The sequence below is a fragment of the Marmota monax genome, unplaced genomic scaffold (genome assembly GCF_021218885.2).
Source record: "Marmota monax isolate L192 unplaced genomic scaffold, Marmota_monax_Labrador192_F-V1.1 WCK01_AAM20220418_F8-fsc00001, whole genome shotgun sequence".
Taxonomy (NCBI): Eukaryota; Metazoa; Chordata; class Mammalia; order Rodentia; family Sciuridae; genus Marmota; species Marmota monax.
In genome coordinates this window covers 24,796,401-24,809,390 of record NW_026693777.1, presented here as the reverse complement: position 1 = coordinate 24,809,390, position 12,990 = coordinate 24,796,401, and positions in this window count along the sequence as shown.

Here is a 12,990-nt window from a genome sequence, read left to right as displayed (position 1 = left end):
TAGTGAAGGTTGCTGTAGTTGGCCACAGGTTGCAGAACTAGTCCAGACAAAGAATACCATGTGGATTCAGAAAAAGGCAAGATAGACAGACAGTGTGTGTGTCGCTATTCTCTCTGCCCTACTTTCCCCTCTATCCTCTCTCTTGGATAAGATGCAAAGAGCAAAAAGGGCTTTCTAGGGTGCACGGTCCCAGCAGAGGTGCCAAGGAGAGGTAGAAAGGATGTTGGCATTGTCAGAAGAGAGACAGAGGGTTACCTCTGTGTGACCTTAATTGGAGATAGTATCTTCACAGAAGTAACTGAGTCAAACGAAATCTTTAGAGTGGATCTTACTTCAAATATGACTGGTGTCCTTCTAAGTAGAGGAAATGTGGACACAGAGACACTCTGGAGGGAAGACATGGCAAAAAGATATAAGGAGATGATGGCCATATATAAGTCAAGGACAGAAGCCTGGAACAGATCCTTCCCTCACAGCCCTCAGAAGAAACAACCTACTGACATCTTAATTTTGGACTTCCAGCTTCCAGACTATATGACAATTAGTTTCTGCTTTTAAGCCACCCAACCTACGGTATTTGGATATAGCAGCCCTGGGGAACTAGTCCACTCACCATGTGACGGGCAGTCTTGTGCTAAGCGGTGTGCTCTCAGATCCTGTCTCACAGATGAGAGGGGAACCTCCCAACCCCAACTCAGCACACTTCTGTCCTGGCCCTGACACCGCACTGGGACACTTTCCCTTGTTTATCATATTCTTTAATTGAACACCATTCTAGGATCCAGGAAGGCAAAGCAGACGAAAATCCTTGTCATCCTAGAGCTGTTTTTAAATCTATTGATTTTTTTTAATGTATTTCCTTGTGTCTCTACCAGAAAAGCCACTTCATGATAGTGGGGACAATAGTCTGTTATGTTCATCACATCTAAACTGTCTACAGAGTGAGTGATAAGGAAACCAAGGTTAGAGTATAAATGTCCCTTGTCCATTTTGGTTTCAATCACATCTATATACTAAGTCAGCTCTGGAAGAGCCTGAGCCAGCCTGTAGGCCAGCGTGGCTGCTGATGGGTGTGGGATCTTTGGTCCAAGGCCCTCTGGTGTGAGGGGCAGGAGGGGTGTGGTGTGGCACGGCCGCTGCTTTTACCACCCTGCTGGTTGGACCCCCAGTACTGAAACACATGGTTTTGGCTGCATTTTCTGCTAGAGGCAGGAAGGGAGGGAAAGGAAAAGAATTCACCAGCTTTCTGGAAGCCCAAACATAGAAAGCAGGTTCTAGATTCTGAGAGAATCCTTCTCCCTATTTCCTGGGAATTCCTGAAGGCATTATTTCCCATGTTATCCTTTCTTGTTCCACCAGAGTCTTTGGCCTCTCGCTGCCAGGCCCCACTTCCTCAGCCTCATCTGTGCCCTTACATGATCCAGCAGCATGTCTCTGTTTCATAGGGTCTCACGCCTTCTTTTGAGTCATGTGACCATAACCATGGGGGTCTTGACAATGTAATTATACTTCAATTACCCAAACCCCTACCAGATGAGGGATTTCCCAGTCTACAACTACCAGGGCTGAAGAAAGCTACTCATATAGTTTAGTGGGTGATACCAGTCTTAGGTCACTATAACTGAAAGGCTCCCCATCCCCTGAAATCAGGGCAGCGAACCCTGCTGCCTGGGAGTCACATCAAACAGTCAGGAAGCCCAGTGTTCGCTCCAGTTCTCTCTCTCATCATAGTTCCAATAAAAGAGCACAAAGACCACTGTCTTCTGTCCTTCCAGCAAAGTACCAAAATTTGTGAATGGGTTGGCCCTTGGGATTGTATTGCCCACACAAACATCATCTTGTGTGTGGCAGAAAAAGTTGGGAAACAAACCTTTTTCAGGTTGTTGAGAGATGGGCTTCTGGAAGACCCATTAACATAATGCTTTGGAAACCAGCTTGGAAAATTTGACATGTTGTCACTTTGATCTGCTAAGCAGCTTACAAACATCCTCCCCCTCCGTCCCATGACTCCCTCCACCTTCTCTGCTTCAGCTCTACCATCTGAGTTCTTCGAGTGAGATCACAGACCCAGAGTGGACTAGCACTAGGCTCAGGGAGGGTGTCAAGGGCAGAGGGGAGCTCTGGGGATAGGAATCATTGGTCCTCAGAAAAGTTTCCCATTCCACTCTATCTTCTGCCATACCCTAAACCTGCCCATCACATAGTAATTAATTCCTAGATTACTCAGAACACTAGTCAACATGGGTTGTAAGAGTGATTCCAGTAAGAGAGCTTTGGGAAAGACTGAGAGGCCTGTGGGGGTGAAGCCTTTCTCTGGGCTGAACCCCTGGTGCCTCTGGGAATGCAGACAGTTCAGGCCATTTTGCAGAAATGAAATCAGTCCCAGAGGCCAGGAAGTGGTTCACTATGACAAACAAAACCCAACTCAAAGGGTCATTCTATTTTCTAGGAAATCTCAGCAATTCCCTTCTGATTCTCTCCCCTCTGACTTGCTGCAGTGTCCCTGAGTAAAGCTGCAGGTCTGCCCGCCTCCCACTTGTGAGACAAGAACTCCCCAGGGAGCACGTCAGGATCCCTTTGCCAGGCCCTCCAGCTGTGTGGGCTCCGGCTTGCATCCTGGTGCCAGGTAGTCATGGAGTTAACTGTCTCTCTTTTTATTTGTGTCTTTGCCGCCTGCCATGTGAGAGGAGTGATGGATGCCCTGGGCTCCCCAGGGGTTGGAGGAGGACAGAGCTGAAGGATGAACTGAGGTGGGAAAGAAAAGCAGGTTTGTAAATAAACAAGGGCAGAGTTGGAGACCCAGGGCCTCACTCCTGCCGGCTTTCCGGCTTTCCGGGCTTCTGACAAGCGGAGCTCCCGAGGCCCCTCTGGAGCAGGCTGGGGGAGGCAATTATTGTTTTTGGATTTCACTAAGATGAACTCCAGATGATTTTCCAAGGGCTGATTTCACAGCACATTTGCTCCATCTGAGCAATCACTCTCTGCAACAGTTGGATTTCCATTCGGCATGGACCTCGTGTGCCCCAAATCAGGACTGTCTGCCTCCTTAGGGTCGAATCATTTTATTTTCTTTGGGGCTCAGCCAAACCCTTTCCGTCAATCCCTGGTTCCTTCTAGGCATTTCTCTTTGCATGCAGGCAAGATTAGACCAGGTTCACAGAGGTTTCCGGGGCACAGTGACAATGCCCACTCCTTGTGGAGTCTAAAAAGAAGCCACCAAACTCTCTTACTTGCACAGAGACTGATACTTAGCTACAATGGAAGATAACAAAAGTCAGAATGATCCCCAATTTAGGAAACATTGTTTATTTTTTTTTTAACTTTGTTTTGTTTTGATTTTCCTACCAGGGCACTTCCTGAGTGATACTGATGTGATGGGGCCTTATAAGGAGGAACAGGTTTATAGGTTGTCCTGCACATGGCAAAGAGAACCCTAGAGATGTGTGAGGGGATGAGGGCTACAGGGAAGGGGAGGGGGCTATGTGAAGGCTAGCTGAGCTATTTGGGGACAGAGTGCCTAGGACAGAGAGTGTATAGACTTTGTGTTGACAACCTTTGTGTCATTGTCCAACAAGCTGTACCAGAATTTCATGGTAGTTATTTTTTTCTATCTTAGAGATTTTCCAAATTTACACTTTTATAGGACAAATAAAATCACTGGATGTCATCTTGCAGGCTATTTTTTTTTTTAACTCAAGGAAAGAAACTTGTACCCAGCCCTTATGCACAGAAACGTTTAAACTCAGGGACTATGTTGTTCGCTAGGCTGGGCAGTGGTGTGTTTTCTGTGAAATGGACTGACTATAATGTAGCCAGTGACAGTCCTGCTCTCAGGCCTTTCTACCACCAGGAAGTGTGTTCCTCACCAGGGCTGCTTCCACTCCCTCAGCTGAGCCCTAAGATGGCTCACAGCTGGGCCCACAGACACTGCCCCTGCCCTCTCCCTTCCTCCTCTGGCCTTGCTAACGTGGCTGAGAGGCCACTGGTCTGATACCTTGGTGCTTCCTCAGCACTGGGCATAGGCACAGGGCTGTGAAGGGTGCTTGTCATTCATATACTCCTTTACGGTAACTCATATCCATTTCATTCTCCCACTTCCTCCAGCCCCTCATATCTGCCTCTTGTACCCCCCTTTTCATTTTTCCAATAATATTCAAAACTGGGCATTCACCCTTGTAGGAAGGAGTTCAGGCTCTGGAATCAGGCCTGAACCCCAGCCTGCCTCTGCCACTTGTACCTGTGTGTCCCTAAACATGTTTCTTAACCTCTCTGAGCCTTGGTGTCCTCATCTGTAAAAATGGAGAGAGGGTTAGTACTTCTATGAGTCTTAAGTTAGAAATGAAAAATATGGTGTTTTAAACAACCCTGAAATTTTAGTGGGGTGAGAAAGGAAGGAGGCCCTCTCCATTGGGCCTTATTTTGTAGTTAACAAGGGTCAGGGAACCCTCAGAGAAACTTTTTTTCTTAGAAGCCAGGGATTTCATTGAATCCAAGAGAAAACTGAATCTAAACAGGATTCTAGAAGTAAAGAAGAAAGGACTTCAAAGTTTGCCAGGCCCGTGGGGATGGAAACACTTTTCATTTGCTGTAACTCTGTGGGATCAATTTTAATCACTCAAAAAAGGTTCAGGTGGCTGGTGCTCCAGTGCCCTTGAAGGTGATAGGAGGTTCTCTTGTTGGGAAGCAACCTCTGAGCCTTCTCCTGTACCTTCATTCATCTTTGCTTTCTTCTGTACTCCGGCCTTTGGGGGGATATGGCTTGCTCTTCTTTCAAACTCCATTACTCAGTCAGTACCTTTCTTCTGACTCACTGCTCAGAATGCCAACTGGGAAGCCCCAGGAGAAGAGGGTAGGCATTTGAGGGAAAGGTAAGCAAACTGACTTCTTTATTTTCACTGCTCAGTCTCTCCACTGCTGTTCATTCACTTGAGGGCCTGGATAGAAATCATCTCCTCAGAGGACTACTAGCAGGGCAAACTTGTGATTAGAGTAAGTATCTGTTTTATACAGATGTGAGCACTGCTTTGCTTAGGCATCCAAACAAGATGAATCCGAGTTTAAAAGGGAAGTCTAGATTGTTATCTCCCAAGGGAAAAAAATTGTTTTTTAAATTGATACATAATAATTGTACATTTTTGTGGGATAGAGTGTGATGATTCATGTATACAATATGTAATGATCAAATAAGCATAATTAGTACATCCATCACCTCAAACATTTATCTTTCCTTTGTGGTAAGAACACTAAAAATTTTCTCTTCTAACTATTTTGTAACATATAAAAAAATCAGTGTTAATTATCTTTACCTGACTGGGCTATTGAACACGAGTACTTATTCCTTTCTTCTGTCTACAATTTTGTACCCATTAAGGGAAAAAAGCAACTTCCGAGTTATGGTCCAATGGAAGGGCTGAAAGGGGATTATGAAATCTAAAGTGCTAAGTTCTTACATGCAAACAAAGCCCGATTCTATAAATTTTCATTACTTATATACTATCAAAGGTTATTTATTTGAGGCCTACAAGAATTAAGCATTACTAAACTTTTGAAAAAAAGCATTGTTTCATATTATCACATATAATTCTATGTAAATATATTTTATATATGTATAAATGTCTATTTAAACACCCATTATTAAAATATATACAAAGTAAAATATAAGTATTTATTATTTAATAAAGAAATAAAATATAAAATCACATGAATAATATTTTTATAAAGTAAATAAGAGATTCTTGTCTATTCCTCTAATATTTGTTATAATCACAGAGTTTTGTTTTTTTCTTTGGGAAAGATCGAACAGGCAGAGGGAGATGGCTATCAAAAGTACACTGGATGATCAAGAAAGTTTGATGGCATCATCCAGAGAAAGGACCTTGAACATAAGTTTTCTCAACTTTCTGTCTTTTTTTCTGAGAACAGTTTGAGGATTGATGGCTGGGGAGGAAAGCATTTTCAGATGCTCAAATAGGCAATGGAAAAAAGACTCCAAGTGTGAGATTATGAGTAGGGATTATCATATTAAACTCCAATATTTACCTTGCCCACCCAAGAAGAGCAGTGGGCATATGGGTCAATTGACTTTTCTTCTCTGTTTATTCTGTGCAGAATTTCCTTTCAATAAAAGAAAAGAGAAGAGAAAGAGAACTACTCCAACAGTATAGGCTTCTACTCTATTGTAAGGAAAGGAAAGATATTCAAAGATAAAAGTCAGAGTGGAATGTTATGTACTTGCAAGTTTTTAGGAGATGTGCAGAAACAGAGGATGTCTGAGGAAAGCACAGAAAGCAGAACATGGTAGTTGCTTCTGTCCTTCCAACAACTGTAGTTATGATTTAGTTTGCACAGACCTGACACTATGATCTGCAGAAGGCTCTGGGCTACAGACTGGAAATTGTCTGGCATGTCTCTGAGCTCCATCCCGGGGCTTCATGTGATCTCTGTGTGCTGGTCAGTGGACAGTTTGATGGCATCATCCAGAGAAAGGATCTTGAACATAAGTTCTCTCAAATTCCTGTCTTTTTTTTTTCTGAGAACAGTTTGAGGATTGATGGCTGGGGAGGAAAGCATTTTCAGATCCTCAAATAGGCAATGGAAAAAAAGGCAGGGTCCCAGGCACCCAGCACTGACCTCAGTTACATGAAGGGTCAGTGTCCATGATGTATGCTTTGTGTTTATATTTATTATATTTTTCCAAATTATAAAATCTATGTTCATTATACAAGAGTTGGAAGGTTCAAGTCATAAAACAAAGGAAAATAATTTTTAGCACAATCCCACTAGCCAGGAGATAAGCACTGTTAAACACCCAGCATGTTCTTTCATCCTGTGTGTGTACATTATGTGCATATCCACATGTATATCTAGGCCAGATATCAGTGAGAACTTATTTCCCAGCCTCCCTCAGGCAGAAAGAGGCCCAGTCCTATTCCAGGCCTTCCAGAAGTCCTTCCCAATGTTTCTAGAAACTTCAGGAGATTTTAGGTCCTCATAAGCTTACTCCTACCTTGAGGCATCTATTTCTACAGCTAATTGTATTGTGTGGTTCTGTATTTCATGAACTGAGATGGTTACAAAATATTTCCTTGGTTCCACCCTAAATCTCCACTCAGGTGAAATGCTTATTGATGTAGTGGAATTTACTGAAAATTGTAGGTGGGGACAGAGTTGGGGTTTAGTACACAGTTAGGGTAACACCTTCAGATGGAATATCAGGTACCTTGTGCCCTGTGGACGGCCCACTGTGTGGGATATCTGAGATTTCTTCTTCTGAGACCCTCCTTCTGGGAGGTCTCAGATTCACACCCCCAGGCTCCTTGTCCCCTGCTTGGCTCCATGCTTCCCTCCTCCCCCATCCTCCCCACCATCACCTCCCAAATCATCTCTTCTGTTGCTTTGCACACCTGTCAGCACGTTTACCCCCAAATCTCCCTTCTAGTGCAAGTAAATGGCTTATGAGGAATTGGTTTAAACAAGGGCCTTTTATTTATAGCAACTGTTACAATAATAAAATCTTGAGATCATACTCTATATATAGTCTTTACTCCACCTTTTAAAATTGAGCATTGTATTGTTAGCACCTTCCCATATCATCCAATATTTAATGGCACAGGATTTCATCAAGAAGATGCACAGTATTCATTGAACTATTCCACTATTGTTAGGCATTCTTTGCTTTGATAAAGCAGAAATTATTAGCTCAAGGTTGCGTTTTTAAAATCCAATACTAAATTGCTAAATTGTCTTTCTTGCTCATCTGTAATGAGAGTGTCAAGTGACTTTATTCTTCAGATGATTCACCAATTTTGAGATTGGCTATGGAAGAAACTATTTCAGAGTAGCAGAGTATCTGGCAGGAGTCACAGTCACAGAGAGCCTGGGGCTGTGAGGGAGTCCTTGGCCCAGCTGGACTGCAGGCCCTGTGACTGTTGATAAACCTCTTAGGACCTCTGGTGCTGCTACCTCTCTTCCCAGGCCAGAAGCCCACTGGCTCAGCAGATTGAGGCAAATCCTGCCCCCAACTCCTGCCCTTAGAGATGTGACTTGGAGCCATTCTCATTCCACCTCTGCCACCAGGAAGGGCACCTTGGTTAGGCTGCCTTGGCAACTCCCCCCAGCTAGTCTTCAATGGAGGGGACTTCTCCCCACCAAGATGGTATTGGTTTCTAACACACCAACACTCATTTCTCTCCCTCCTTGGAATTTGGAGGAATTGGAGGACATTGCTTCCCCATCGCCCCGCTCCTCCAGGAGTGTGTGCATGGGTGTGTTCTCCCTCTTCCTAGAGGCCCCAGAGCTCTCTTATGTGAGCACCACTCCCTCCTTTCCTTTTCTGAGATGAGAGATGTACAGGGAATCAGGGACTTCTGCCCTTCGCTATTAGGACGTTAGTGAGGTCTGCTCTTCCCACTTGGTGAGCAGTGAAGCACACAGGTGCCTGACCAGCCGTCCAGCCTATTTTTAAACATACTAAAAATACTGCTTACCTCAGAGGGTTGTGCTGAGGGAGCTTGTTTAGGGTATCAGATGAACCTTTACAAATATAAAGCACTCCAGTGTCACCTGCTCTTGCACCCTGCTGGCTCTTTCACTGGGAACAAAGCAAAGGACTTGGGTGCTGGGACCATCAGAGTTTAATGACACCCTGTTTGATTTCTCTTCTCCTCTAGGCATGGGACAACTCCAAGGCAGATTCTGTCCCAATCCCAGCCTGGGGTCTGGCTTATAGGAAGCACCCCCAAATGACGGGTTGCCATCAGAGAGTGCAGCAAGGACTGGGGCTGTGCAGGTGGTTGAGGCCAGGTGTCTGGATGTCATGAGCCTCCAAATTCTTGTGTAGGAAGGAGAAATGCAGGCAGGAGCACATGCATGTCCTGTTTCCCTCCCCCTCCCACCCTAAGTCCTTCCGTGGTATCCCTGGTCTTGTCCCCACCATGGGACATCTGCTTCCCCAGGATAAGCCTCTGGGGCTCTTTCACTGCTGCAGAATGGAAGATCAAGTGCTCTCCTGTTCCAGGTCAGGCACTTTGGATTTAACCTTGCAGCCGAGGCTCAGCTGCCCTGACAACCTGCTGTTCGTTTCTACAGCAACACCTCCTGCAAAGGTAGCCCAGAGTGTCCTTGGCCACCGGCTTCCTGGGGTGATAAAAATAGCTGAGGGCCCACAGCTGCTGAATGATGAATTCTGGAAGGAGATGATTGATCCTCACAGCTGAGCCTGGAGGTCAGTGAGCCTTGTGCAAGTAGAGCCCAGGGTGAAGGATGGGGATTCAGCTATAGATAGAGCTGTTGACAGAGTGATCCTGGGCTTCTCCCCACCTGAGGGGCACACCAAAGAGCCAATTGATAGGAACTGCAGAGGGCTCTTGGAAGCCATGCAAACATGTACAGTGCGTCCTTTTCTTTCAGGTGTCTGACCTTTTTTGGTATGTGCAATCATTTCCCCTCCTTCATTCTGGGACAAGATTTGAAGCAGGAGAGAGTATTCATTTCCAGGGAAGGCAATGGGGTGCTGGTGTCCCCAAAACAATGGTGAGGAGCTGTCAGGGCTTATGAAACACCACAGGGACACAGATGTCAGGCACTCCCAAAGGTCTGGAATTTATATCTGCTCCTTGCTTGAGCTGGAGAAGTGTTCCTACTTGCCTTGCCAGGGGCACTAGACCCCAGTCATCTACCAGAGCTGCTGTCTGATTGATCTCAGTGATCTAGGGTTAACTGCACATGAAGCTCCTGACCAGTAATGGAGTAGCTTTTAAGCCAGCATCCACATCACAAAAGCTGTTGGGTTGTGCACAGGTAAACAGCTGGGCCTGTGAAGTTGCACAGCTGGTCTAGATCCCGGCAATTCAGAGACATAGCCATATGCGTTTACTTTACAGTGCATATTTTCTGAGCAATCTATCCCCCAGTGTTCTATAAAGTAATAATGATAATGCTTCAGAGAAAGAGAATGGGCGAGGTGGAGGGAAGAAAAGTCATTGGAGGAGGAAAAATTGAGGGGCAAACGAGAAAGGATATGTTTTCAGATGAGATTATTAAAAGGATGATGAGTTGACAAGGTGGCCAGACACACAGAGAAGAGATCCAGATGGCTGTGGCTCCTAAGGAGAAGGCGCTGTGTTGTAACAGGAGCAGAGGGAAAGGTAGAGAGGGTGAACTACTGGATTTCATGAAAGAGACAAAAGGAAGAGTGGAGGGGAGTCTGGGTTAGGAACACAGACTTGCAGGCAAAGTGGACCTTACCTTTGTCTTACTGGAATCTTCTTAGATGCAGGTACTGGATGCCCTCCCTGTCCTTTGCTTATCATCTGCTCCTCTGAATTACAGCTTGGCAGCTCTAAAGCCTTACCCAGGTAGCTCCCCTCTCTCCTACCTACAAAACCTGAGTCACCTCTACAATCATCAGTGCTTTGGGGTATTTGGTTCATGTAATTAAAACCATATTCCCTGACTGTGGAATAAATGCAGCAGTTATCTAGATTCCTGCTTCTGCAAAATTTAGAATCAGTTCAAAAGAGGGTAACCAAGATAATAAGAACAATGGAAACTGAGACCAACATGGGTGGGGTAGAGTGGGGTTGCTGGTATTGTAACGAGTCTAGAAAAGAGAAGATTTCGGAACTCTTAAGAGCCTCCAGGTCAGTCTCTAATATTTGCAGAAGACAAATGGAGAGCCATGCTTTCCCAAACCCCTATTCTATTCCACACTTCAAGGGGCCTTGTGTGGGGATAACCCGGGTTGCACAACCAAGTTTCATCTCCACACCACCACATGGCTGCTGCTTAGGACCAGGAGTGTGTATACCAGCTGTATGGACCCATCCTGAGGCGGCAGTTCTAGGGATAGGCCACAGGCCAGGGCTATTTGGGCAGGGAATTCCCAGGCCCCCATTACCTGGAGCAAGGTCTAGAAGGAGGCATCACTGGGTCCAGGTATACATGTTTTCTTTTCCCCACCTAATTGCCCTTCCTCATGGAAAATGGGGTGACCAGGAAAAGGCTAGAATGGGGCCACACAAGTATGGGGCCAAGAAGAGGGACCCAGTTGCCCAGGTCTAAGTCTGGTGCTGAGTAAGTCAAACTCAAGTTTTTCTAGCTGGTTGCCAAATCTACACCCTCCCTTTATTTTGTTTCTGGGAAAATTTCTATCATCTGCTCCCAAGGGAAGCCTGAGAGTCTGGCTTGACTCCTCACTTCTCCTTCTCCTTCAGCCAGGCAGCATTCAGTCCTGGAAATTCCAACTTCTTCACACTTCCAGAATCTTCCCTTTCTTTCAACCCTTGGCTATTGCAAAGGACTGTCCTCCACTCATGCCTGGACTGATTTCCTGGCCTCCTAGGTCAAATCCCTCTCCCCCAGTCTCCACACTGGCAACCTAGCAATCCTTCCCTGAGGCAAACATGACCTTACCATCCCCTGTCCTATGCCAAAACGGTCAAGTCTAAGTTCTTAAGTCCAGCACACAAATCCCACTACCTACCTCCCCTCTTCTCCAATCTCTGACTCTTGAACTTTGTCAAATATTTTTATAGTTAATGCAACTTAGGTTTCCGACATCTTTGCCCCTTTGCTGATGCTGCTTCCTGTACCTGAAGGGCTCTTTATGTCCTCTGTCTCATCAGTGAGTAACTCTTTCTAACAAATAGAAATCTTTCTGATGCCACCCTCTCTCTCTTTCCTCCCCAGGTGAAATTGATCACTTTTTGTGTAAACTGAACTGGTGTCTACATCATAGAATACTTTGTATTATTTATTTGTTTATAAGTATTTTTTTTCTAACTAGACTATAAGCTCTCTGAAGGCAGGGGCTATATTGTTCTTCCTGACATCCCTGTGCCTGACATGGAAACGTGTTTAACTGAAAAAGAAAAGTGTACGCCCAATCAGTGCTTGTTGCCGCAGACCAGATCATGTGTATTGAATGAGCAGCTATTACTTGATTCATTTTTTTAACTATTTACTTTTTAGTTATAGATGGACATGATACCTTTATTTTATTTGTTTACTATTATGTGGTGCTGAGGATCAAACCCAGTGCCTCGCACATGCTAGGTGAGTGCTCTACCACTGAACCACAACCTCAGCCCCTAACTTGATTCATTTTTATGAGCTATTATATAAGGTAACAATTTCTACACAATAGGGAGAAAGTGATCACAATTTTCAGGCATGTGTGCAAAACATGTATGAGCCCATAAAAGGTGCTCAGTCTCACTGAACACCCTTGGCACTGCCAGCAGCTGGACAGTCTCTCAGAGCCTGAAGCAGTTCCAGGCCTGTGAACTTTGTATCTCAGGTGCCAAGGTTATCTTAGGACGAAGGTCAGGCCAGTTCCTCTGACCACTTGGCTAGGCATCCCCTTTGTCCCTCAAGAGGAGCCAACTAGGACTTCTTCCACAACTTTGGAAGAGGAGGGAAAGGGGAGTGGGCAGACAGATGTGAAATCTACTCAGGTGGTCAGGGACCAACTGTGCATCCCATCCACCCACAACTCATGGTGCCAAAGATAATCCTGCCCTTAAAGGATCTGCACCCAACTTGGAAGGTAGGGAACTAAACTAATGGGAAGAAGTCAGAAGCACATCTAATGAGAGAGAGTTAAAACAAATGATTGGAGCACCCTGAGCAGGAGCTAACACCCAACTTCTTCTCCACCTTCCCCACAAGGTGACCTCTCCACCCTGAGCAATCTGAGCCTGTCTTCCAATCACAGTGGAGTTTGTCCCTTCTGCTCACTGGTCTTCTCTCTGCGCATATGTCCCCTCTGCACCATGCATAGCCAGCTCCTCTCATCTTCCAGTTTCTGCTGAAATGTCATTTCATCAAGGAGACCTTTGTCAGCCCCTCTACAGTAGCTTCTTCATTTTGGTCCTTTTTATTTTCTCCCATCTTCTTGTTTGCCTCCTTTAAAACACTTACTGAACATGGCCATCTTATTTTTTTGTATCTAAATGAATTCTCTAATCCACAAGAAAGCAAGCCCTGTGA